Raw genomic sequence first — 26820 nt, forward strand, 5'->3', positions numbered from 1 at the left:
ATCCAGTGACTTTTTTTAATAATCCACATTCTAACTAGTCCTGTTACTATTTTTTTTCCATTTTAATAGCATGCCATTTAATATTCACTTCAATTCCTTTATAAGAAATACTTAAAGATATACATACTGGGTCATAAGGATTAATAGCCAGGTGAACAAATACAGTCGATAAAGGAAGAAAGGGTGACCTGCTAGATGTCAAAAAGAGAAAGTCAAACAGAAGGTGACCTCTCCAGAAAGGCAGAGCCATGCCTTGTGAAAGACAGTGGTTAACAAAGTTTTAGAGATACCTGGAAAATCATTGCTCCTCATAGACGTAATACAATAGGAAAACATGTTCCTTCTGAGTAATTAGTGTATAACAGTACTACCCAATCTAAGAGGGCCATCTCTTTTTTTTCATATATAAATCTATACCCCTAATATGGATTAATAGTCATTTTGGTTATAACAATTACTCATTATTTGTATTTTTCATTTGTTGTTTTTATTACTGTCAATAATGGCTTCATAGAAGGGACAAATTGACCATAGATTACTCAAGGACATACATAGTGAATTTATCATGAACAATTAAAGCAGGTCTTCAAATAACGTCTTTTCCTTCAATGTCATTTTGTTAGAGTTTTAATGAGGAAAAAATCTATTCCCAGCCAGAGCATGTTAAAAATTGCACATTCTCCTCATATCTGCATGCATTTTCTCTGGGTAGTTCAGTTTTCTTCCATATCCCAAAGATGTGCACATTCAACTAATGTGTATACCTAAATTGTCCCAGTAGCGTGAGTGTGGGTTAGGGTGTGAGTGAGTGTGCCCTGCAGTGGGTCTAGGGCTGGTTTCCACCTTGCACCCTGAGCTGTGGGGATAGACTCCAGCCACTCATGACCCTGAACCAGAATAAGTGGGAAAATAATTATCATACTTGTTTTCATTCATCTTTCTTAATTGTGTGTACAGCTTACATTTATTTAAATGTTTAATGTTAGAAGTGTCTTGGTCTTTATTTAAGAATTTGTTAATGTTTTTGTAACCAGAAATATGCCATAGAAACTTTTTTTTTATTGCATTTTAGGTTTTGGGGTACATGTGATGAACATACAAGATTGTTGCATAGGTACACACTTGGCAGTGTGGTTTGCTGCCTTCCGTCCCCTCACCTGTATCTGTCATTTCTCCCCATGCTATCTCTTCAGACCTCCCTACACCCCAGCCACTCCCCCATTTCACCCCAACGCACCCCAGTGTGTAGTGCTCCCCTCCCTGTGTCCATGTGTTCTCATTGTTCAACACCCACCTATGAGTGAGAATATACGGTGTTTGATTTTCTGCTCTTGTGTCAGTTTGCTGAGAATGATGGTTTCCAGGTTCATCCATGTCCCTACAAAGGATGTGAACTCATCGTTTTTGATGGCTGTGTAATATTCCATGGTGTATATGTACCACATTTTCCCTATCCAGTCTATCATCGTTGGGCATTTGGGTTGGTTCCAGGTCTTTGCTATTGTAAACAGTGCTGCAATGAACATTCGTGTGTACGTGTCCTTGTAGTAGAATGATTTATAATCCTTTGGATATATACCCAGTAATGGGATTGCTGGGTCAAATGGGATTTCTATTTTTAGGTCCTTGAGGAATCGCCACACTGTCTTCCACAATGGTTGAATTAATTTACATTCCCACCAACAGTGTAAAAGTGTTTCTATTTCTCCACATCCTCTCCAGCATCTGTTGTTTCCCGATTTTTTAATGATCGCCATTCTAATTGGTGTGAGATGGTATCTCAATGTGGTTTTGATTTGCATTTCTCTGATGACCAGTGATGATGAGCATTTTTTCATATGTTTGTTGGCCTCCTGTATGTCTTCTTTTGTAAAGTATCTGTTCATATCCTTCGCCCATTTTTGAATAGGCTTGTTTGTTTTTTTCTTGTAGATCTGCTTTAGTTCTTTGTAAATTCTGGATATCAGCCCCTTGTCAGATGGGTAGGCTGCAAAAATTTTTTCCCATTCTGTTGGTTGCCGATTCACTCTACTGACTGTTTCTTTTGCCGTGCAGAAGCTGTGGAGTTTGATTAGGTCCCATTTGTCTATTTTGGCTTTTGTTGCCATTGCTTTTGGCGTTTTGGTCATGAAGTCCTTGCCTACACCTATGTCCTGAATGGTTTTGCCTAGATTTTCTTCTAAGGTTTTTATGGTATTAGGTCTGATGTTTAAGTCTTTAATCCATCTGGAGTTAGTTTTGGTGTAAGGTATCAGGAAGGGGTCCAGTTTCTGCTTTCTGCACATGGCTAGCCAGTTTTCCCAACACCATTTATTAAACAGGGAGTCCTTTCCCCATTGCTTGTTTTTGTCAGGTTTGTCGAAGATCAGATGGTTGTGGGTATGTTGTATTTCCTCTGAGACCTCTGTTCTGTTCCATTGGTCTATATCTCTGTTTTGGTACCAGTACCATGCTGTTTTGATTACTGTAGCCTTGTAGTATAGTTTGAAGTCCGGTAGTGTGATGCCTCCCGCTTTGTTCTTTTTGCTTAGAATTGACTTGGCTATGTGGGCTCTCTTTTGGTTCCATATGAAGTTTAAGGTGTTTTTTTCCAGTTCTGTGAAGAAGGTCATTGGTAGCTTGATGGGAATAGCGTTGAATCTGTAAATTACTTTGGGCAGTATGGCCATTTTCACGATGTTGATTCTTCCTAACCATGAACATGGAATGTTTCTCCATCTGTTTGTATCCTCTCTTATTTCGTTGAGCAATGGCTTGTAGTTCTCCTTGAAGAGGTCCTTTACATTCCTTGTTAGTTGTATTCCTAGGTACTTTATTCTCTTTGTAACAATTGTGAATGGCAGTTCGTTCTTGATTTGGCTCTCTTGAAGTCTATGACTGGTGTATAGGAATGCTTGTGATTTTTGCACATTGATTTTGTATCCTGAGACTTTGCTGAAGTTGTTTATCAGTTTCAGGAGATTTTGGGCTGAGATGATGGGGTCTTCCAGATATACAATCATGTCATCTGCAAATAGAGACAATTTGATTTCCTCCTTTCCAATTTGGATACCCTTTATTTCTCTTTCTTGCCTGATTGCTCTGGCTAGAACTTCCAGTACTATATTGAATAGGAGTGGTGAGAGAGGGCACCCTTGTCTAGTGCCAGATTTCAAAGGGAATGCTTCCAGTTTTTGCCCATTCAGTATGATATTGGCTGTTGGTTTGTCGTAAATAGCTTTTATTGTTTTGAGATACGTTCCGTCAATACCTAGTTTATTGAGGGTTTTTAGCATAAACGGTTGTTGAATTTTGTCAAAAGCCTTCTCTGCATCAATTGAGATAATCATGTGGTTTTTGTCTTTGGTTCTGTTTATGTGGTGAATTACGTTTATGGACTTGCGTATGTTGAACCAGCCTTGCATCCCCGGGATGAATCCTACTTGATCATGGTGGATGAGCTTTTTGATATGCTGTTGCAATCGGTTTGCCAGTATTTCATTGAAGATTTTTGCATCTATGTTCATCATGGGTATTGGCCTGAAATTTTCTTTTCTTGTTGAGTCTCTGCCGGGTTTTGGTATCAGGATGATGTTTGTCTCGTAAAATGATTTGGGAAGGATTCCCTCTTTTTGGATTGTCTGGAATAGTTTCAGAAGGAATGGTATCAGCTCCTCTTTGTATGTCTGGTAGAATTCAGCTGTGAACCCATCTGGACCCGGGCTTTTTTTGGGTGGTAGGCTCTTTATTGCTGCCTCGACTTCAGACCATGTTATTGGTCTATTCAGGGTTTCGGCTTCTTCCAGGTTTAGGCTTGGGAGGATGCAGGTGTCCAGGAATTTATCCATTTCTTCCAGGTTTACTAGTTTATGTGCATAGAGTTGTTTGTAATAATCTCTGATGATGGTTTGGATTTCTGTGGAATCTGTGGTGATATCCCCTTTATCGTTTTTTATTGCATCAATTTGGTTATTCTCTCTTTTCTTTTTTATTAATCTGGCTAGTGGTCTGTCTATTTTGTTGATCTTTTCAAAGAACCAGCTCCTGGATTTATTGATTTTTTGAAGAGTTTTTTGTGTCTCTATTTCCTTCCGTTCTGCTCTGATCTTAGTTATTTCCTGTCTTCTGCTAGGTTTTGAGTTTTTTTGATCTTGCTCCTCTAGCTCTTTCAATTTTGATGATAGGGTGTCAATTTTAGATCTCTCCTTTCTTCTCATGTGGGCACTCATTGCTATATATTTTCCTCTAGAGACTGCTTTAAATGTGTCCCAAAGATTCTGGTATGTTGTGTCTTCGTTCTCATTGGTTTCGAAGAACATCTTTATTTCTGCCTTCATTTCATTGTTTATCCAGTCAACATTCAAGAGCAAGTTGTTCAGTTTCCATGAAGCTGTGTGGTTCTGAGTTAGTTTCTGCATTCTGAGTTCTAACTCGATTGCACTGTGGTCTGAGAGACTGTTTGTTATGATTTCTGTTCTTTTGCATTTGCTGAGGAGTGATTTATTGCCAATTATGTGGTCAATTTTAGAGTAGGTGTGATGTGGTGCTGAGAAGATTGTATATTCTGTGGATTTGGGGTGGAGAGTTCTATAAATGTCTATTAGGTTTGCTTGTTCCAGGTCTGTATTCAGGTCCTGGATATCCTTGTTGATTTTCTGTCTGGATGATCTGTGTAATATTGACAATGGGGTGTTAAAGTCTCCCACTATTATTGTGTGGGAGTCTAAATCTCTTTGTAAGTCATTAAGAACTTGCCTTATGTATCTGGGTGCTCCTGTATTGGGTGCATATATATTTAGGATCGTTAGCTCTTCTTGTTGCAGTGGTCCTTTTACCATTATGTAATGTCCTTCTTTGTCTCTTTTGATCTTTGTTGCTTTAAAGTCTATTTTATCAGAGATGAGAATTGCAACTCCTGCCTTTTTTTGCTCTCCATTTGCTTGGTAGATCTTCCTCCATCCCTTTATTTTGAGCCTTTGTGTATCCTTGCATGTAAGATGGGTTTCCTGGATACAGCACACTGATGGGTTTTGGCTTTTTATCCAATTTGCCAGTCTGTGTCTTTTGATTGGGGCATTTAGTCCATTGACATTTAGGGATAGCATTGTTATGTGTGAATTTGATACTGTCATTTTGATGCTACCTGGCTGTTTTGTTGGTTAGTTGATGCAGATTCTTGATTGTGTTGATGCTCTTTTACCATTTGGTGTGCTTTTGGAGTGGCTGGTACTGGTTGTTCCTTTATATGTGTAGAGCCTCTTTCAGGAGTTCTTGTAGAGCAGGTTTGGTGGTGATGAAATCTCTGAGTGCTTGCTTGTTCACAAAGGATTTTATTTTTCCTTCACTTATGAAGCTTAGTTTGGCTGGATAGGAGATTCTGGTTTGAAAGTTCTTTTCTTTAAGGATGTTGAATATTGGCCCCCAATCTCTTCTAGCTTGTAGAGTTTCTGCTGAGAGATCTGCTGTGAGTCTAATGGGCTTCCCTTTGTGGGTAACCCGACCTTTCTCTCTGGCTGCCCTTAGCATTTTCTCTTTCATTTCAACCGTGGTGAATCTGACGATTATGTGCCTTGGGGTTGCTCTTCTTGAGGAATATCTTTGTGGCGTTCTCTGTATTTCCTGTATTTGAATATTGGTCTGCCTTGCTAGGTTGGGGAAGTTTTCCTGAATAATATCCTGAAGAGTATTTTCCAGCTTGGATTCATTCTCTTCATCACATTCAGGTACACCTATCAGACGTAGATTAGGTCTTTTCACATAGTCCCACATTTCTTGAAGATTTTGTTCATTCCTTTTTGTGCTTTTTTCTCTGTTCTTGCCTTCTCTTTTTATTTCATTGAGTTGATCTTCGACCTCTGATATCCTTTCTTCTGCTTGGTCAATTTGGCTGTTGAAGCTTGTGCATGCTTCACGAAGTTCTCGTGTTGCGTTTTTCAGCTCCATCAATTCACTTATACTCCTCTCTATGCTGTCCATTCTCGTCAGCAGTTCATCCAATCTTTTTTCAAGGTTCCTATTTTCTTTGCGTTGGGTTAGAACATGTTCTTTTAGCTCATTGTAGTTTCTTACTACCCACCTTCTGAAGTCTGATTCTGTCATTTCATCACCCTCCTTCTCCATCCGGTCTGGTTCCCTTGCTGGTGAGGAGTTGTGATCCCTTTCAGGAGGAGAGGTGTTCTGGTTTCGGGAGTTTTCATCCTTTTTGTGCTGGTTTCTTCCCATTTTTGTGGGTTTATCCACCTGTTGTCTGTCTCTGTCCCAGGGAGTTGGAGGTTTATGAGTTTCCGTTGCACTACTGCCTTTTTTGATTTTTCTTTCAGGTCGGACCCACCCAGCTAGCAGCACACCTAGCCAATGCCTGCCCACAGGGGCTTTGCTGAGCTGCTGTGGGCTCCGCCCAGCTGCCCTGAGCTCTTCCCTGTAGTCCTTTTTATATGGGCGTAGTTAGAACTGTCTTGGCAACGGTGGCCCCGCCTCTGTTATGGGAGACTCTCTCTGTTGTGGCAGGTTGCCTCGGCAACGGCCGGTTGCCTCGGCAACGGCAGCCTGCCTCCATAGCAGTGGAGAGTCTCAGTAATGGTGGAATCCCCTCCCCCACGGAGCCGGACTGTCCGGGTTCAGCTGTGCTTGGTTTGGAGGGCTCAACCCAGAGGGTTTCCAATTACTGTTTTTGTTTTCATTGTTGTTGGGGGTGGAGGGGTGGGACCAACCGAGCCTGATCACCTGGCTCCCTGACTCAGAGTCTTTTCTTTTATGTTGAACGACCCCGCGTTCGGGTCGCCTGCTGAAAAGGCGCCCGGGATCTCCCGTGCTGCGACTCACGGAGTCGGCTCGAACTGTGGCGCCGGCTCCTGGCGGATTTTTTGCCTAGGAATCTCCTGGCCTGACTCGCTATTGTAGATGAATGGGCAACTCTGCCGTCTCAGGGCTCTGCTCGCCAGCTAAGAGGGCTCCCAGACCAGTGGCTTTTGTACGGAGAACTGCAGCAACAGGGCGTGGTCACAGCAGCTGCGCGGGCGGAATCAGCCCCACAGGGGCCAAAACAGCCGCACCAGCTGGGACTGCGACGCTGGCGACCCCTCTGCCTGGGTATCTCCTGGTCTGTGGGCAATAAGAGTTCGTCTGGAAATGCGGAGTCCACTAACCCTCTGCACCTTCACTGGGAGCTGAAGTCCTGAGCTGTTCTTAGGCGGCCATCTTCCCAGCATCTCAGAAACTTAAGTCTTATATACATCTGTTAGCCTATGATAAAATTTGTTTCATTGCATGTCATTTCACTTAAAGTATCAGTTTCCAAGAACCTGTAGATAAGCAAGGACTTACTCTACAAAGAAACTTGTGTCCTGAGTACATAAAAAGTAAGTTGAATGCCAAAAGTGCCCAAGACTCTTCCCATTGGTCCCAACGAACCACTCTAGCCCCACCTCCTACAATTCCTCTTGACTTTTCCTTTGATACACTTCTCTATTTTAAAACATGTTTTTCCCTCTATCTCAGATGTCCTTCCCTCTCTTCCATAGGGGAAATTCTTCCCTATTCTTCAAAAGCTTGCTTAAATGTCACCTCCTTTTGCTGTACTCTCTCAGGTAGCTGGATGCATTCTTCTCTTGGATTTTATAGCACTGTTGTTGTTGTTGTTGTTGTTATTATTATTATTATTATTATTATACCAGTGGTCTCAGTGTTGCTGCCTTCACACAAGAAAATGAACACCTTGAGGATAAGGCCATTTATCTGTGTATTCCTGGCACACATCACAGTATCTGGTATGTGGCAGATATACATTACTACAACAATACTGTGTTACAAATCCCCCCATAACTGAGTGGCTTAAACAATAATTTGCTGTTTCTCATAAGTCTGCAGGTCAACTGAGTGGTTTTTCTGGATCATGACTTGGTTTGTTCATGTATCAGCAGTGTGCAATGGGTTGGGTAGGCTCTGCTGTTCTTGGTTATTCTACCACATCTTCAGGGTCAGGTGGCCTCAGCTCTTCTCCACATGCAACTCACATTTCTTCAGCAGGCTGGTTCAGGCACTAACTTGTGACAAGGCAGAGATGCAAGAGCAAGCAACCTCAGTCTTGCAAAAGGACAAGTGAAAATTCCTAAGTGCTTCTTAAGTCTCTGCTTGTGTCACATGTGTTATTTTCTATTGGCAAAAGCAAGTCCCATGGCCAAGCTCAGTCAGTGTGAGAAGGCACTCGAAAAGGGCTTGGATACAGAGAGGTAAGAAAAACTAAGGTCATGAGTGAAAGTGATGTATTGCAGGAAATGATCAATAAATTCTTGTTGTATGAGGAAAGGGCTCTGAGGGGCAGATTTATTCATGGAAAGACTGGGTAAAGTTGTAAATTAGGCCGTTACTCTTCATCACTCTCTTCATGGCAACATGATCTAACAAACAAAGAAAGGTCTAGGCACAGAACTTGGCCTATTATAAGCATTCATAAATATCAGTTTCCTTCCTCTTTCCCCTTTTCAGCTTTGTTTTCCTTTTTACTTAGGCTTCTATTTCAGCACTGTCTTTATCAATCCTCTAATGATCTTAAACAAAGAATGATGGAAACTCCTCCCTTATACGATACCCTCAATTTGCTTCTCTTCTCTTCAAAACTTATCTTTCCTCTATCTCGTTTCCCAAGAAGTTATCAAGAATTGGTTATCAGTTCTAGTGAGCTAATTTCCAGGTGTTAATGACTATATTAATATTTGCATTTTAAATGCCTTGACTTAAACTAATGACTAATTCCAGAAACAGTGAGGGAAAAGTGGAAGCTTTGGAGACTCCTAAAATCACACCATCTCATGGAACTTCTATTTCAATTGCCCTGGGTTTTTGATACTGATCCTGAAGAACCAAGGCAGAAAACAGAAGGCATCATAAACCAATAACTTTCATTCCCAAAAATGTCTGATTAAGTAGACTAGATTGTCAATTTTAATATAAGATATTATGAAAATTTAAAGGAATACAATCATTTTTAAAACCAATTCAACTATAATTATAGTTATATAACCATAAACTTTCATTGCCTAACCCTTTCATTATGTCCTTTTCAGAGAGATGAACTTCTGAATTATTATTAAAGGATCTTTCCTTAAAGAGAAAAGAGCAGTGGATCAAGAGAAAAAACTAGCAAATAAGGAAAACAAACATTTATTTGATAACCTGAACAGACATTTGCCATTATGACCCAGAAAGTTGGTGATCTCAAAATATTGAGCTATCAATGGGCATTTGGACAACATTATGAAATGCCTTGTCTTTAGTAAAGATAATATAAGGGAGAAAAAGGAAATATCCATTGAGCACTACCACATACAATAGGAAACTGAGTTTTGAGGAGGACATACAAATAAGATAGGATGCTTTTCCTCAATAATTAAAACCTAGAGCAAGATACAGACCTTCAGTATGACCATAGCACAATCTACTGCATGTGTTCTCCAAAAGCTAGCTTGGTTTTTTAAGGTAATATGAGCCTCCAAGGAAAAAATGATTTTTTTTTTTTAACTAAAACAAAGAAGAGAGTATTGAGAAAAAATATATATATTTCTTAGAAATCTTAATGAGTTTGGGAGTGGTAATTAGAAGGGCATTTCTGGCTTAGTGACTAATACAAATCAAAGGTGGTATGAAGAAGTTCACCAGGGAGCAGTAAGTAATAGAGGGTGGCAAGATACAGAATGTGAGTGTGAGAGGTTGCTTCCAAAGACAGGCTGGCACTCGGAATTAGACTTGAGTGGGTCTAGAACACAAGCAAACTAACACAAGAACAGAAAGCAAAACACCACATGTTCTCGCTTATAAGCTGAACAATGAGAACACATGAACACAGGCAGGAGAACAACACATACAGGGGTCTGTTGGGGGATGGGATAGGAGGAGGGAGAGTATTAGGATAAATAGCTAATGCATGCTGGGCTTAATACCTAGGTAATGGGTTGATTGGTGCAGCAAATCACCATAGCATATGTAACAAGCCTGCACATCTTGCACATGTACTGTAGAACTTAAAACAAAAATAAATTTTTTTAATATTTAACCTAGAGATCATCTACAATTTTTTCCTTTCTATCCAGTTCATTTATATAATAGATACTGTCAATACAATAGTAAATTTTTCAATGCTGTCGAGTCTGTTGCTTCTCTTTCCATCCCCACCACAGCCTAAATTGAAGCTATCACATCTCTTGCCCAGATCACATCATCTTCCCTTCTGGCCTCTCTGCTCTCCTCTTGCTCATCTCCCATCTATTCCCCAAACAGTAGCCAGAATACTTTTTAAAATAAAATATTTTCTTCCTATTACTTAAGAGTTTCCAGTACCCTTAATAATAAAGTCCCAAATCCTTAACACAGGCCCTAAATGCATCAGCCCTTGCCTACCTCTCCAGTGATGTCTGTGTGATTCTCAGTCCAACTCAGTATTTTAACCATCTTGGCCTCTCTTCAATTGCCTTCATGGGTCACATTCTCCCTGTCATCGCTAAACCTTTACATGAACCATTACCCCTGTAGGAGTATTATTTCTCTATTTTCTGACCAGTCCAAATTTGCTGACTTCCATTTTTCCACCCTTTTTTATACATACATGTACCTCCTAAACAAGATGTCAGCTTTTTCATTATTTTCTCAGGCTGTGTTTTCTAAAGAACACAGGCTAAAATAAGAGTCCATGAAAAGGCAGCATGACCTCACAAGAAAAACAAATAAAAGAAACCCAAGAAATTGTAGTGACAGAGAACAATGAAAAACAAATTGATTAGCAAGAAATCCATAAAATCCAGAGCCACTAACAGCAAAACAATGATGTAACATCAGTATATTTTTAAAGACAGTAATGTGCTCATTTTTTTTTTGTATGAGTATGTAACCATCTTCCTTGTTGGCCTGAAGCATTTCTCTACCTAGGGAGAGATTGAGTTTGTTATGGAAGGAATGTGAAAAGAAAAACTTGTATAATACTCAGCCTCTGACATTCTGAAATAAATTACTTTTATAAGAAGAAAATTTTACAAGCCAATTATTGTCTTAAGAAAGTATCTGCTTATTTCTTCTGCCTCTCATTTGTCCCGTATCAGGACAAAACTTAGAGACCAGGTTCATAGAGCTTCTGCGTAATACAGAATGCCTGGGTCATGAGGCATCCTGCTTTGTAGTTCATAACAAAAGCATATGAGGGAGAAGGTGTGAGGAAAGCTATTCTCTTGAGATACCAATGTATGAACTGAGAAAGAGAGAGACATAGACAAGACATGGTCCCAATTTTGCACTGGAAAGGGAAGACAGATGAGATGAAGGAATTGGCATAGAGAAGCTCGGTCAGGTCTCTTGTGTACATCCCTAATTTGGGATTCAGGTCAGAGGAGACCCACAGCAAGAGGATGGCCAGCAAAGTGAAGAAAATAATGCATTACAGTCAGGGAAAGAGACATCCTGAAGTGTGGTTTTCCTCTGCTCTCATTCCAAGTAGCAAAAATAGAACTGAATCTGAGTGGAGAATTTACAGAGGTTGGGGAGTTGCAAGGCACTCTGTTAAGGGAGAGAAAGTACATCACCCAGAGAGGACTTAAAGGGGTCTGGGGCACCATCATTAGATAGGATGTAAGTGACTCTTCCTGGGAATGCCAAGAGGAACACCAACCACTGATTAGAGCTGCAAATGTGAGCAAGACAAACAACAAACATGCAGGCAAGGGACATCAACCCACAGACCAGAGAAACAAGGAACACCTTTGCCCAAGGACCCCTAGTTTTCCTTTCTGATACATATCACTCCCTCATCCGCACCCATAGAACAGATACCATCTTAGAAAGGAACTAGGAGGAAGGAAGAGTGAAACTTCTAAGCAACTGAAGATTTGTTCCTAGAAACATTACCTAAGTGGAGTATTTAAATTGTAGGACCAGACTAAGGTTTAAACACAGTTGAACATTTAGTCTCATTACTTTGGAGAGAAGAAGACTCAGGGACAGAGAGTTTTCTGCTATCTAAAGAATGAGGCTCAGTAGGAAGATGAGATTAATTATAGATAAATTTAATAAATTCTATTTTCTGCACATGTAAGTTATAATATGTGTTAAATTTATGATACCACCATGGTAAATAAAAATAGTAATGATGATATTGTTGGCAACATCAACTGGTTAGGTCTCTTTATTGCCCACATTAGTATGTAATATTCACTTGCCATGACATTCTCAACACCAGGAACCATGTGACCTAAAAAAAAAAAAGAGCCTGGGAAAATAGTTTATTGAATGGACAGTGACTAATAACACAACTAGGACTGGAATATTGTGTTAATTGAGAAGAATGGCCAGAGATGTCACTGAACTTAGGGAGAAAATTGTGGAAAGTCTTACATATCCAACTAAGGAATTATGTCTATAATATTGAGAGTAAATTATACTTTTAAGAATAAGAATGGGCCGGGCGCGGTGGCTCAAGCCTGTAATCCCAGCACTTTGGGAGGCCGAGGCGGGTGGATCACAAGGTCGAGAGATCGAGACCATCCTGGTCAACATGGTGAAACCCCGTCTCTACTAAAAATACAAAAAATTAGCTGGGCATGGTGGTGCGTGCCTGTAATCCCAGCTACTCAGGAGGCTGAGGCAGGAGAATTGCCTGAACCCAGGAGGCGGAGGTTGCGGTGAGCCGAGATCGCGCCATTGCACTCCAGCCTGGGTAACAAGAGTGAAACTCCGCCTCAAAAAAAAAAAAAAAAAAAAAAAAAAAAAAAAGAATAAGAATGATATCAGAGAAATCTGTGCTTTAAGATTAACCTGACAGTTGTGTACAGAATAGTTTGGAGATGGGCTATCGGCACATGTGGGCATTACAGATGGGGCCAAACTTGGAAGAGATGACTCCTAAGATGTATTTTAACTAAAATCTCTACTTCCAAAAGTATGGAGTATTTTATTATACAGAATCAAGTGAAAATGAACACTCAGGAAAGTCTTAAAATGGAAAAGATGGAAAGCATACAAAGCAGGCCACTGGAGGTGGAAGAGCAGGAAGGAAGAATGTCTTACACATGGATGGATCGAGGATGAATGCCTAGAGAACCATCTATCTTCATCCTACCATCTCACTGCCATCTTGCTGAGCTTGCTAACAGCACAGTAGGACAGGCCACAGTATGAAATGTACAATGACCTCCATTTTTATTACATCCTAGAAACAGTACTGTGGCAGCAGACCCGATGGGAGATGGCAAAGGCAAGGGAAGGGTGACAACCACAATAATGCAAGACTGCAGATAGATGTGAGTGATGCTCTGGAGGAGCCACCATTTCAGCAGACAGTTAGGAGGTCCTAGTTAAAACCAGAACTGTCGTTACCTGGCTACATGATCCTGAGAAAAGTATTTAATCCCTCTGGAGTGCATTTACTTTCCTTATCAAAATTAGGCATAGTACATGTCTACCAAGGTTATTTTCAACAGCAGTGACTCTAGGGTCTCAAAGGTTCCTCTTGTGTGCTCTAAAATTCACAAATACATATACCAAAAGTCATGTCTTCTGAAGTCCAATAGAGCAGCAGCTTTTTCTCGGTATATCTATAGGTTGAAGATGAGTTTCTTTACAAACACATATCATATGTAGGTTCCACTCTAGTTCCCTGCAAGAAGAATATTCAGACACTGAAAAAGTAGTTTACTGAGATAAAGTAATTGCTGAAGTGTTTTAATTCATCACAGAAGAATAAAATTTAAGCCAACTTTTCTTGTAGTCTAATTATTCAGTAAAATAAATAAAATTCCTATTATAAAAATAATCTTCAACTCCAAAATCATATCTCAGCTTCCACCCAAAATCCATGTTATTTCATTTTATGTAACCTGGTCATGTATTAGTGCGATTTGCCACTGCCAAAAAATGAAAATAAAAAATAAATAAATAAATAAATAAATAAGTTAAAAGTTATAATTGCCGCAAATTTTGTTTTTGAGTTAGCTTTCAAATTTGTAGTCTTCTGTCCTGCTCTCTATTATCTCCTGGGTATTTGCTTCCTGATATGTGATATTTATCTTTCATTCACAAAGTCATCACTCAAAATAATACATATCTTTAAATTACCTAGTGATTTTTTATAGTAGTATTGCAAGGGTGTTTCAGGTCTCTAGAATTGTCCTAATTAGTAATACTTAGATGATTAAAAATGAATTTGATTGATGAGCACCATTATAAAAGAGAAGTATAAAATATTCCTATGAATATTTTCAGAATTAAATAGCTAGAATTGATCATTTACATACTTTAACGTATTTACAGGTGTTTGTATTTCTTGACCTTAGCTATTAGAGGTAGATTAATAATTTAATTACTTCAGATTTCTCTCTATTTCACAATCCTAGTATTTTCAATGAGGAAAAATAAAATATTTACACCATATACATGTAAAGAACTAATCTATAAGTTACAGATTTATTATCTGTAAAATATATCTTTGAATATGAATCTTTTAAAAGGATCTAGTTTCTGAATGAAGTCCAATAAAACATGAATACTTCTACCACCTTTGAAAAAATGGAAGCTCTTTTGTATGCTGAGGTATTGAATATTTACTATCAATTGAATTAGAGAGACAGCCAGGTGCTTTAAAGTAGAATACAAAAGTGGTGTTTTGAAAATGGGTGAAATCCCATCTTGACTTTGAGCTGTCATTCAAGCCATTAGACTTTGCCCATATGTTCCATTCACTATTCTTGTTCTCAACCTGTGATACCTGATTCCTAGTTCAGTTATTTCCACCTTTTGTTCACAAGTATTTCCTCTTAACAATACACCATTCAGAAAAAGGTATTTCTTTGAATTGTCAACTAGAATATAAAAGAAATGTTACTAAACCAAAAAAGAAATTTAAATTGGAAGAATTGTACTACACTTTTTCAAGTAGCTAGTCTGTTTTCCATGTAAGACTGCAACAACAAAAGAATTAGATAGATAGATAGATAGATAGATAGATAGATAGATATCTGCAAAAAAAATCTAAATCTAAGATAAATTTAGGAGGATTAAAAGTGATGCTAAGTTTACCAATATATGTAATATTTTATTAGTATTATGTTAGGCATAATATATTTGAATATACTATTGAGCATAGTTTAAATGTAATTGATTACATTAATATAGAATTTATTAAAATATTTAGAGCACAGATCATGTATTATGAAATTCAGTTATCATTTATTACAATGTGTCACTCAAAATAAAGTTAGAAAGGATAAGATTGTAAACTCTTATTTAAAATGTGAAATCAGTTGTTTGATACATCAGATATAAAATAGCTTAATTACTTGATTTCTTTAGATTTAAAATTGGGAGCTGTTTACAATTAAAATATTCAGCTACTAGTTGAACAGTATTATAGTCACAAACATTTCATTTTATTTAATTCCTATATATTTTACAGAAATAGAATTATTATTGAAATAGGTTATCATATGAAAAATGAACTACTAAAGTGTCCTACATGTAATATGTTTTTAAAAGATTTTGTGTATCTTTCCAGAGATATTTAAGCATATGCAAGCCTATATATGTGTCTGCATGTGTGTGACTCACATACATAAATGAATTTTTCACAAATCATTTAGGCTGTACACACTCTTTTATACCTTGCTTTATTACTACTCAACAATACTGCTCAGAGGTCTCTTTCTATCAACAGACAAAGAGCAGTCCCATTCCTGCTTTATAGCTCTAATTTTGTTATATGGATACACCACGATTCATGCATCAGTCTGCTATGGATAAATATCTAAACTATCTGTTGTTCTCTCCTATTACAAACCGTGCTGCAATAAATAATCTTGAATAAATGCCACTTCCCACATACGTAACTATATCTGTAGAACAAATTAGCAATGTAATTTCTGGCAAAGGGGGCATTTGACATTTGTAAATTTAATAAATGTTTGAAAAATTACCAATTATATTCCTGCCAACAGTATATGATAGTAACAATTTCTCTACATTCTTCCTACACTGTGTGCTAGCAAATGTTTCCATCTTCTCCAGTCAGATGGATGAAAAATGGTACCTCACTGCAGTTTCATTTTCCAATTATGTAGTACTGAGAATGACAGTGTTTAATATGTTGAGGGATGCATTTTTAATTTTAAAAACCTAAGTAGCAATTTGGTAAATGGGTTACTATTTGACAGTATCAGTTTATTCCATCTAATACCATTCTTTTTTTTGGGGGGGTGGGGGAGTGGAGGACAAGAGTTTCACTCTTGTTACCCAGGCTGGAGTGCAATGGTGTGATCTCTGCTCACTGCAACCTCCGCCTCCTGAGTTCAAGCAATTCTCCTGCCTCAGCCTCCCAAGTAGCTAGGACTACAGGTGTGCACCACTGTGCCCAGCTAATTTTTGTATTTTTAGTAGAGATGGGGTTTCACCATGTTGACCAGGATGGTCTCGATATCTTGACCTCGTGATCCACCCGCCTCAGCCTCCCAAAGTGCTGTGATTATAGCTGTGAGCCACCGCGTCCGGCCTACCATATTTATTATTAGAGCTATTCCTACCAAAGGCCAACTCCTCAGCTTGTGCACTAGATCCCATTCTCTCTTATTTGCTTGAAAATATTGCTCCAGTAATTCTCCCTTCTCTCCTACATCTGCATATAAGCATCTTACACTCCCTCTGAAAAACAAAAGAAAGTCAAAAAACTTTCTTGACCCCATGTCTCCTTTCAGATTTCATTTATCTGCTTTCCTTTACAGTCTAGCTATTCAAAAGGTGTGTCAATGCTCACTGTTTTTTTCCTCCTTTTTCAAAATTCCCTTCTGTACTATGTAGTCAGTCTTTACTTCTCAACACTTCAGAGACAAAGTTCTTGTTAAAGTCACTAGCAACCATCACCATGCTAAATCCAGTGGACACTTTCCAGATCACCTTTCTTTTCCTAAAAGTAGTATTTGAGATTCTTGACCAATCCTTAAACCTTAAAACAATTTTCTCACTTGGTTTCCGGGACACTACATTTTTTGTTTCCCTCCAACCACACCGGCGACTTCTTTTCAGTACTTTTGCTGTTTCTCATCTTTCTAACCTGCAAATGTTGGAGCATCCTAGGGCTCAGTGTTCAGACATTTTCCACCTATATTCATGTCCTAAGGGCCTTATTCAGTTTCTTGCTCTGTATACTAACTATATTATCAATAATACCAAAGTTATACTTCCAATCTGAATATTGCCCTCAACTATATAGACTTGTCGCTTACTGCTTACTTGACATCTTGGCATCTCCCTTGGATGGCTACATAGACTCTCCAAATGCACTAAACAAAACTCCTGATCTGAACTCCAGAATCTATCTCCCCAGAAAATCTGTTCCAATCTTCCCCATTTCATGTGTTTACCATTCTTTCCCATTTCAAATCTGCTTTATTTTTTCCCATGTAAATAAATTGAAACTTTATCTTTCTAATTGTTCAGACCACAAATCTTAAAGTCATCCTAGACTTATTTCTTTCTGTCACACCCCACATCCAATCCATCAGCAAATCCTGTTGATTCTAATATTCAGAATGCAAGTACTTTTTATCACCTCTTCCTCTATCATGCTGGTTTTACCAGCAACATCTCTCACCTGGATTATTGTTATATCTTCCTAATTGCCTTTCATCTTTGTTCCATAAATCTAATCTCAAATACTAACCAGTGAGAACTTTGAAGCCATAAATCAGATTAAATTAATTCTCTATTCAAATTCCTCCAATTCCCATCTCAAAGTAAAATCCAGTCATATAATGGCATCGCCTAACATACTTGCCTTATGGACTGTATCACCTATACAGTTCTCCTTTTTGCTCATTCTGTTTGAGCCACACACGGGAATGAGTCTCTTTGCTATTGCTGGAGTATACAAGCAAAGACCTGGTGGTCTTTGTACTTGATATTCTCTTTCTCTGGAACACTCTTCTTTCAAGAAAGCTATAAACCTTGTTCCTTCCTTTTTGTCAGGTCTCTACTCAACTCTCACTTTATCAGAAAAAAACTTTCCTAACTACCTGTGCAAAATAATAGCCTCCATCTTCTGGTATTCCAAAAAGAGAAAAGGATATCCACTAGCAGCATGATTGTATTAGTCTGTTCTTGCATTGTTATAAAGAAATACCTGAGATTGGGTAACTTAAAAAGAAAAGAGGTTTAATTTGCTCATGGTTGTACAGGAAGTATGGTGGCATCAGTCTCTGGGGATGCTTCCAGGAATTAACAATCACGGGAGAAAGCAAGGAGAAGCAAGTTTTCTCACATGGCTAGAACAGGAAGAAGCAGGAGAATGTCACACACTTTTAAATAACCACCTTTCATGAGAACTCATTCACTATTGTGACACAGTACCAAGGAGGAAATCACTTCCCCCAATGCCCTACCTCCAACATTGGGATTATAATACAACATGAAATTTGGGTGAGGACACATATCCAAACCATAATGATAACTAAGTAGGTTTCCAAAACCTCTATGTCTTTGTCCTCAGCTCAGAAGTTTCCATTTACTTGACAGGATTGAGTTTTAAAAAAACTGTTCTTCTGTCTCTTAGATTGAGTAAGTTGGGAAAATAGACTGTGATGGGGGATTCCTGTGCAGGAGGCTTATTGAGAAGCACCTCAAGGACACTGCAAAGGAATGAAAGAAACAAGATTGAGCAGAAAGAAACACTGATCTTCGATGCAGCTGATGAAAGGCTGCAGCCAATGCCTCAGGAAGTTTTGAAGATGAAATGATCTGTTCAGAGTAGTCCCAAAGTGAGACAAAGAGGCTGAGCTTTTTCAGCCTGTGTTGATCAGCCATTGAATGCAGGCTGCCCCAGGGAAAGGTGTGTAACTTTGAGTAAAGTGGCACACATTGGCTGAGGACAATTTCCAGCAGGGACTCAGTAGACCCTGATGGGATGAGTGTTTGGTCCCAAAAGGGGGCTTCTACACAGCACATCAGAGTGTCGCCTACACTCCCGAAGCCTTCATCCTTTGCTTTTCTCTTTTTTTTTTCTTTTTACACTGGGATTCATCTAAACTACATTGTTTCTCATAGAACTGATACTCTCCATGTAGGGAGAGTTTGATATTTAAAAATGCTTAGTCAACACAGAAAATATTTTATCCAAATAAAATAATATTTCTAAAAAGAATAAATTTTAAATTACATTTAACTAAAAATGTAATTTTGGCTGTAAACAAAGTTAAATCATAGCAATTATATAGAGAGATTATAAAGTTTCAGTAAAATATAATCAAACATATTCAATAACATTTTACAAAATATAATTTTTTGATAATAAAGGAGGTTATTCATTACCTACAGTTTCTCTGTATTATGAATATAAAAATTAACTTACATCACATTCAATAACATAATTTTACAAAGTAAAATTTTGATAATACAGGAGGTTATTAATGATCTACAGTTCCTCTGTATTATGAATATAAAAATTAATTAACATCATGCTGATTTGTACACAAGATAACTGTCAAAGTTGGACTGTATCTGCATAGACCTTGCAGCATTTGTAGGAAGTTCCTGATTAATGATAAGTCCCTGATATGAGCTTCTTAATTCCATGTTTAATTTCATTCACAAGAATTCAGACACACATGTATATGTGCACACAGGCACATGCATGTACACACACAGAGTGAAACAGGAAATCACTCTATATGGTACATGTCTTTTTAAACATGGTAGTAGGTTCAGGTTTCATATTATCTGATATTTGAAGCATCAAGACTCTATTGGCTGAAGGAACCACTGGGAACCCCAAGATGTCAAAATGCTGTTCTGTTAGAACATTATGTGGCTGTGGACAATATCACTTACATTTTTAAGGTCCTTTTTCTGAATCTGAATTATATATTTTGATCTTCCTTTGAATAATGTTGCTTGAATAACCAGTGAATTACCTTATCATATTTTAGAACTTTATGTACTTAATAATGTCATCAATTTACATTTGTATTTCATTATATCATTTTTCAAACTAAAATCACATAATCATGTATATTAACATATTTAATTCTCAGAACAACTTAGTGGTAGGCATGGAATATATAAATAGGTTCCCATTATAGAGATGACAAAGTCAGAGAATCTGAAACTTGGCCCATGTTTAAGTAAGCCTGGAAATTAACGTCTTTGTTCTTGTCACTACAAGTTACCTCTATTTTTAACATACATGTACAGAGAAAAAAAAGGGCTGACCCTAAAGCTTTATTAATCATCTTGGTAGTACTGTCATACACAGGTATGCCTTGTTGTATTCAACTTTGCTGATTTTTTTTTTTTTTTTTTACAAATTAAGAGTATGGCAACCCTGCATTGAGCAAGTCTATTGGCCTATTTTTCCAATAGCATGTTCACATTTCGTGTCTCTGTCACATTTTGGCAATTTTCACAATATTTCCAACTTTTCCATTTTTTTTTTCTTTTTTTTTTTTTTTTTTGAGACAGAGTCTCGCTCTGTCACCAGGCGTCAGGCTGGAGTGCAGTGGCACGATCTCCACTCACTTCAACCTCCACCTCCCAGGTTCAAGCAATTCTCCTGCCTCAGCCTCCGAAGTAGCTGGGACTACAGACACGCACAACCACACCCAGCTAATTTTTTATATTTTAGTAGAGACGGGGTTTCACTATGTTGGCCAGGATGGTCTTGATCTCTTGACTTCGTGATCCGCCCTCCTCGGCCTCCCAAAGTGCTGGGATTACAGGCCCATTATTATTTTTATTGCAGTGATCTGTAATCAGTGATCTCTGATGTGACTATTGTAATCCACAAACTAAGCCATATAAGATAGCAAACTTAATTGACAGATGTTGTGCTTGTCCTGACTGCTCCAGTAACCAGCCGTTCCCCTGTCTCTCTCTCCCTCTCTTCAGGGAGTTCTATTCCTTGAGTTACAAAAATATTGAACTTTGGCCAATGAATAACCTTACAATTGCCTTTAAGTGTTCAAGTGAAAGGAAGAGTTGCACATATCTCACTTTAAATCAAAAGCTAGCAATGCTAAAAATGATTAAGCTTACTGAGGGAGCCTCATTAAAATCAAGATAGACCAAAAGCTAGGCCTTTTAAGCCAAACAATCAAATTGTGAATGCAAAGAAAAGTTCTTGAAGGAAATTAAAAGCACTACTCCAGCAAGCACACAAATAATGAGAATGCGAAACAGCTTTATTGCTGACATAGAGAAAGTTTGAGTGGCCTGGGAATATCAAGCCAGCCATGATATTCCCTTAAGCCAAAGCCTAATCCAGAGCAAGACTATCTTTAGTTCTATGAAGGCTTAGAGAAACTAAAGGCTTTGTTCTTGTCACTACAAGTTACCTCTGTTTTTAACATACATGTACAGAAGAAATAAAAGGACTGACCCTAAAGCTTTATGAGTCATCTTGGTAGTATTGTCATATGCAGGTATGCCCTGTTGTATTCAGCTTTGCTGATACTGTAGCAAAGCTACAGTAAGTTGGAAGTTAGCAGAAGTTGGTTCACTGGGTTTGAGAAAAGAAGCTGGCTCCATTACACAAAAGTGGAGATGAAGCAACCAGTGCTGACGGAGAGCTGTAGCAAGTTATCTAGAAAATCTAACTAGGATAATTGATAAAGGTGGTTATACCAAACAACAAATTTTCAATGTAGACAAAATAGCCTTCTATTGGAAAAAGATACCATCTAGGACTTTCATAGCTAGAGAGAAGTTAATGTCTGGCTCAGAGTTTCAAAGGACAGGCTGACTTTTTTTTTAGGAGTTAATGCAGCAAGTGACATTAAGTTGAAATCAATGGTTATTTATTCAGCAATGTTATTAGTTCAGCCAAATTCTAGCTTCACCTCTTACCAGTTGTATGATCTTGGTCAAGTTGTTTAACTTATGTTCTTCACTTTCCTCAGCTGTAAAATGGGAACAATAGCAGCTACCTCAAAGAATTATGAGGGTTATATAAGACAACTCATACAAAATATTTAGCACCATTCTTGGCACAAAATAATCATTTAATAAATATTAGCTATCATTATTCTCATTCATTCTATTTCTAATAGCACTATTCAATTAAAATCAGGCCCTTTTTACACCATGAATATCATAACATTCTCCTAACTGGTTGTCTGTCCAATATTCTCCATTCAAATAAAAAAGATTAACCCCCATAAAATATCCTTTTTCAAAAATCTCCAGTTGCTCTGTCATTGCCTAGTGAATAAGATATGTAAATTGAGATGACAAAGATTATCATCTCAAACAGAAAAGGTTTATTACTGAGAGAATTCATATTTTTTTACTGTTTCTAAAATTCAGTGCATGTTTTATACATATAGCATGCCTCAATTCAGATACTAAATTTTCATAGGAAATACTTGCTCTATTTTTGGATTTCATAAAATTTATAGTTAAAAAATAAATAGATATGACCAAGTTGTTTCAAACATGCATAAGTGTTCCAATAACAAGAGCAAGTTCCATGTTTTTATTTAAAATAATTATAAATAAAATTTAAAATTTAAGTTCCTTAATTTCACTAGCCACATTTTAGTGCTCAGTAGCCACACGAGACTAGTGATTACTATATTGGACGTATTTTTCTTTAGACCATTAACTGAGTATTGTATCTGGTATCACCATTTTGTATATGGTCCACCATGATGGTAGCAATTATCTCACTTATCACCAATTTCCTGCACCCTATAAAATATTGCTACTATTAATGATGGCTAATATGAATAAATATTTTAGATGTGAAGTTCAATATGGTACATTATTTTCTTTCTGAAGTCACTCAATTTCCAAGATTATATGTGTGGGGAATATATACATGTATCTATAGATGATTGATTGATAGAGTGAGCGAGTGAGTTTGTTTTTCCCCTGTAATATTCCTTGATCTCTTGGTGCATTTCCATTGGTCTGGATAATAAAAAATTAAAGTAGAAATAATCTGGTACTCAATTTGATCTTGCCACACACATCAATCAACCAAAATTTCACTTCAACAGTTGAGTATACTACTAATGTTTACTCACTATCAATAGGTCTTGCCCCATTACCTAAAGACCCCAAAATCTAATTGCTAGACCAACAGGGATATGGGTTTCAGAGACATTGGAACTCCTTAAAAACTAGTTCTAAATCTCACAAAATTGAGTTTTAGGAACAGTTGACTTTTAGATATATCATTATGGAAGGTAAGAGACTCTAGTCTTGAAAATTACTGAGAACAAATATTCATAAGCATATCACCTGAATCCATACTTAAAGACAAAAAAATTACTTCAGACTTTATTTTTATAGGTAGAAGAAGGAAATATACATATTTATGACATTTTCCCAATATAAGCATAGCATTACAATTCCTAAAAGGTTTTCTTTTTTTTTGTCTCAATAGTTTATTTCTTTTTATTTATTTTTTTAATTGCATCCTAAAAGGTTTTCAAACATGTATGTGCAGCCCGAAGAAGATCCAAGACTCAGTTCAATGCCAGACAGTACAAAAAGCAAGAGAAAAAAAGTCACTTTAGGAATTTCATATCAATGAAACCCTCACGAATTCAGAGGTGAGTTACATTATGAACAACAAGCACTTACTGAACACCTGCCATGTGCAAAACACACTGCTTGTCCCTGTGATTAAATTAAATCCTCTATACTTAAAGATCAGAGACCACCCTACTTATGTTCTCTAGAATTGCAAGTCCATCTATCTGTCAGGCCAAAATATCCCTTCTTACCACAACAGGTGACCATTCAACTTGGTCCTCAACTTAGAAAAGCGCTAAAAAGGTTTTAAAAAGAAAAATAAAAAATAGTGTTTGCATTCATGAGATTGACTATTTGTATGCTCCTTTTTAGTTTGTCCAAAATTACTTCTGTCTAAAATACTTTGAAAGTCTATTTCTGTTAACTGGAACAATTTTTAAAACAAGTTTTCGTCTCTAAGTAATTCATTACATTTACTCCACCATAGTCTATTCCACCTTCCTAAAACAACCTTCCAAGCTTATATAAATCTCCTATTTTTCTGATTTAACAACTTTATATTTCAAAATAGTTTATGTTTCTAAGTGCACATAAATTTATCTATATATATATGTATATTATATATATGGCTGTGGTCTTCATTTATATCTGAAATATATTGTGAACTTCTTGAAATCAAAAATCACATCTTCTACCTTTTCCCTATCATGTAATCCACAGTTTGATGTGGATTTATATCAAATTTTTGTGGGCTCTGAATCAAATTGGAATTCTACTTTCAAAGTACAAGCATGGGAAGAAGATTATGGTAAGACAAGATTTTATTGTCAGAATAAGAATAAAGGACTAGGATAATCCCTTTTGATCCCAGCCTAGACCTCCCCAGGCGGCTGCCATGCTCCTCACCTGGCTCCTCTTGAGAAACACAGGAAAAAGAAAAATGAGAAATCAGGACAGTGCCTGGACACAGCCCCAGGCTAGGATTTGCTAGTAAGTAAACAGCTTCTGACCTGAACTTGTTAGCATTCTCTCTCTCCAAGAGAGCAAAAGAGACCAGGGCTATACAATGGGGCTCCTAATTTTCAGTAGGCCTTCAAGTCAGATCACTTTACACCATACATTTTATCAGTTGAGCACACCACTCTTCCTAAAGGGATGCATTCTCAAGTGGATATTCAGAGTCAAAAAAAAAAAAAAAAAAAAAAAAAGTCACTAAAATCAAAGCCCACCAGCCACAAAAGACATCCACTTAGGTTAGATATACCCACTCAGTTGTCAAATTTGGTATTTATTTTGAGTGCATGTGGATTGTTGTTACTCTATTTTCTGGTAGTGGCTCTTACTTGATGCTAAAGAAATTTTACTCCCATCTTTAAAATGTTTCTTGAAAAAGTCCAAAATATGAAGTTTATCTATCATAAAATGCAGAAAAAAAAGAAAAATTTCCTTCAAACTGAACTATAATCTTGTATTTAAAGCTAGACTATAATAATAAAATGATGTTAATAATAATGCTTTACATTCATGTGGTCTTTGTTCTTAGAATAAGCACTGTTCTAATTCCTTTATGTATATTAATTTGTTTACAATTTATCAACTCTAACAAGTTTTTCCAACAGTCACATTAAATTCTAACAAAATTGAAAATATTGGAAAAAAAAATTTCTCTTATAGGATTGCATTTGCCTTTTCCTGAAATAGAAATGTCAGGAGGACTAGTAGAATGCGTAAGGTGACATAACATTTCCCTGTCCCAACAGTTCTTATTCACTCCCCATATGTGGATACATCTCTGTAATAACAGAGCCTGTATGACTCTTAACCCTTCAGATAAACTGACTTTGGTAACTGCCCTTCTCAGCAGCCAGCAGATGCCAAACAGAGGAAGTGTATTTGCTCTTCACAGCGGCTACTCCCTGGCAGATTCCAGAGCTGTTACTGGCTGTGGCTTCAGAGTTATCTACAGATGTGTCACATGTTTGGGCCATTATATGATCGGTCCTGGCTGCCTTCTGCTCCTAAAAGCTTTTTTCCATTCAATGACTTTTTTTTTTTTATATAGAGACAGGGTTTCTCCATGTTGGTCAGGCTGGTCTTGAACTCCGGACCTCAGGTGACCCACCTGCTTTGGGCTCCCAAAGTGCTGGGATTACAGGCGTGAGCCACTGCGCCTGGCCAACTTAATGACCTTTACACATTTTGCACAATTGTGAATGAGGTGCTATGTTAATTTCCAGTGAAATCACAAGGAAAGGCTTTTTTAGGGAGAGAAAGGGTACTCTCTCACCACCTGAATGGAGCCCAACTGTGAAAACAGAGCCCATCTTCATTCAATCTGCTTCCTCCATCAGCCTCTCCCTTAGCCTCTCCTTGCTTCTTCCAGCCACGAACTTCATTCTAGCAACTCCCCTTTCCCACCCCATCGCCACCCACCTCTGCCACTCCTGGTTCCCACCCATCCCTCCTCACTAAAATACCCTTACTATTAATAAAAGATACTATAATTGCTAAATCAATCCAATGTATACTTCTCAGGCCTCTTGACTTCTGTGAGGCATGTGATGCTGGTGACCAGCGTGCTCTTGAATCTCTTTTCTGGGCTGCTCAGAACACTCTGTCCTGCTGCTCCCTCATCTGTGGCTGCAGTTTCTAGGCTCCCTTCCCTGCTTCACTTCCTTCAGTTTCCTCTTAAATGTTGTCATTACCCCTGTATCTAAGCCTTTTTCTTCTCCTTCTCTACAAAGTCTCCCTAAAGAACTTCATTTGTGCTTGCAGTGTCAACCTGCATAGTACAAACCCCTCATTTTCAACTCCCAGGTCTCTCCCAAGCTCCAGATACATTCTCTCTCAACCACCTCTGGTCTCCCCATCTGGACACTCATGTGTGTCTCACACTTGAACACTCTCTGCTACTCAGCAAAGTCTTTTCTCCTGAATCCCTTATGTCAATTAGTGGCATCCCTATCCTCACATTTTCTGTGGCACTTTGAACCATGGCTACAAATTCCTTGACATATCTGAGATTTCTTAGATTGAGCAATTAAAAAAAAATCCTGCAGCTTCTTCCTTGGTCTTTGCAAACACTTGTTTTTGGAGCCCTGAAGCCTGATGCAAAATGTTCAACAATGTTAAGTTCAGCATGCTGGAGAGGCCATATGTAGGTACTCCAGCCCCTTCTGTGTGTGATGAGACCATCTTAGAAGTAGGTGTTCCAACTCAACCCTCCCAGCATCCAGCCATTTTGGGTACCCCTGTCATTTGCATCCTACCAGGAAAAACCTTAGAAGTCATGAAGCAGAGGGTAGTTGTCCCGAGTGTGCCTTTTATAAATTCCAAACTCACAACAGG

The sequence above is a fragment of the Saimiri boliviensis genome, chromosome 1 (genome assembly GCF_048565385.1).
Source record: "Saimiri boliviensis isolate mSaiBol1 chromosome 1, mSaiBol1.pri, whole genome shotgun sequence".
Lineage (NCBI taxonomy): Eukaryota > Metazoa > Chordata > Mammalia > Primates > Cebidae > Saimiri > Saimiri boliviensis.